The sequence below is a fragment of the Sinocyclocheilus anshuiensis genome, unplaced genomic scaffold, assembly GCF_001515605.1.
Source record: "Sinocyclocheilus anshuiensis isolate Anshui unplaced genomic scaffold, SAMN03320099.WGS_v1.1 scaffold481, whole genome shotgun sequence".
NCBI lineage: Eukaryota > Metazoa > Chordata > Actinopteri > Cypriniformes > Cyprinidae > Sinocyclocheilus > Sinocyclocheilus anshuiensis.
Genome location: NW_015539907.1, coordinates 2,503,837 through 2,506,057, shown reverse-complemented (window position 1 = coordinate 2,506,057; position 2,221 = coordinate 2,503,837).

Sequence of the window (2,221 nt, the reverse complement as noted above, 5' to 3'; positions counted from 1 at the left end):
GATGAATGAAAGAAAGAAAGAAAGAAAGAAAGAAAGAAAGAAAGAAAGACCGTACCCGACCGACCGACACAGACAGACAGACAGACAGACCGATGAGAGATAGAAAGACGGACAGACAGACAGACAGACGGACGGAAGGATGGATGGTTGGTTGGATGGATGGATGGATGGCTGGACATACAGACAGACCTATGGACAGATAGATAGACAAATAGATGACGGATAGAAAGACAGGCAGACAGACATATGATAGATAGAAAGACGGACAGACAGTCAGACAGACAGACAGACGGACAGCCGGACAGACAGTCAGACAGACCAATGGACAGATAGATAGACAAACAGAAAGACTGACTGAGAGATGAGATAGAAAGACGGACAGACAGTCAGACGGACGGACAGACTGCCGGAACAGACAGACCAATGGACAGATAGATAGACAAACAGAAAGACTGACTGAGAGATGAGATAGAAAGACGGACAGACAGTCAGACGGACGGACAGACTGCCGGAACAGACAGACCAATGGACAGATAGATAGACAAACAGAAAGACTGACTGAGAGATGAGATAGAAAGACGGACAGACAGTCAGACGGACGGACAGACTGCCGGAACAGACAGACCAATGGACAGATAGATAGACAAACAGAAAGACTGACTGAGAGATGAGATAGAAAGACGGACAGACAGTCAGACAGACAGACGGCCGGACATACATACAGACAGACCAATGGACAGATAGATAGATAGACAAATAGCTTATGGATAGAAAGACAGACAGACAGATGATAGATAGAAAGACGGACAGACAGTCAGACAGACAGACGGCCGGACATACATACAGACAGACCAATGGACAGATAGATAGATAGACAAATAGCTTATGGATAGAAAGACAGACAGACAGATGATAGATAGAAAGACGGACAGACAGTCAGACAGACAGACGGCCGGACATACATACAGACAGACCAATGGACAGATAGATAGATAGACAAATAGCTTATGGATAGAAAGACAGACAGACAGATGATAGATAGAAAGACGGACAGACAGTCAGACGGACGGACAGACTGCCGGAACAGACAGACCAATGGACAGATAGATAGACAAATAGCTGACAGATAGAAAGACAGACAGAAAGACTGACTGACAGATGAGATAGAAAGACGGACCAACTGACCGATGATAGATAGACGGACCGACTGACCGACAGACAGACAGATAAACAGATGACAGAAAAATAGACAGATGATAGATAGAAAGATGGACCGACCGACCGACCGACCGATGATAGATAGACAGATAAACAGCTGACAGAAAAATAGACAAGATGATAGAAAGATGGACGGACAGATAGACAAATAGATGAATGAAAGAAAGAAAGAAAGAAAAGAAAGAAGAAAGAAAGAAAGAAAGACCGTACCCGACCGACCGACACAGACAGACAGACAGACAGACCGATAGAAAGAAGAAAGACGGACAGACAGACAGACGGACGGAAGGATGGATGGTTGGTTGGATGGATGGATGGATGGCTGGACATACAGACAGACCTATGGACAGATAGATAGACAAATAGATGACGGATAGAAAGACAGGCAGACAGACATATGATAGATAGAAAGACGGACAGACAGTCAGACAGACGGACGGCCGGACATACATACAGACAGACCAATGGACAGATAGATAGACAAATAGCTGATGAATAGAAAGACAGACAGACAGACAGACAGACAGATGACAGATAGAAAGACGGACAGACAGTCAGACGGGAAAGCCGGACGGACAGTCAGACAGACCAATGGACAGATAGATAGACAAATAGCTGATGAATAGAAAGACAGACAGACAGACAGACAGATGATAGATAGAAAGACGGACAGACAGTCAGACGGATGGACAGACTGCCGGAGCAGACAGACCAATGGACAGATAGATAGACAAATAGCTGACAGATAGAAAGACTGACTGACAGATGATAGATAGAAAGACGGACCGACCGACCGACCGACAGAAAAATAGACAGATGATAGATAGAAAGATGGACGGACAGATAGACAAATAGATGACGGAAATAGTTGACGGAAAGAAAGAAAGAAAGAAAGAAAGAAAGAAAGAAAGAAAGAAAGAAAGAAAGAAAGAAAGAAAGGATCCGACCGACCGACAGACAGACAGACCGACCGATGATAGATAGAAAGACGGAAAGACAGACA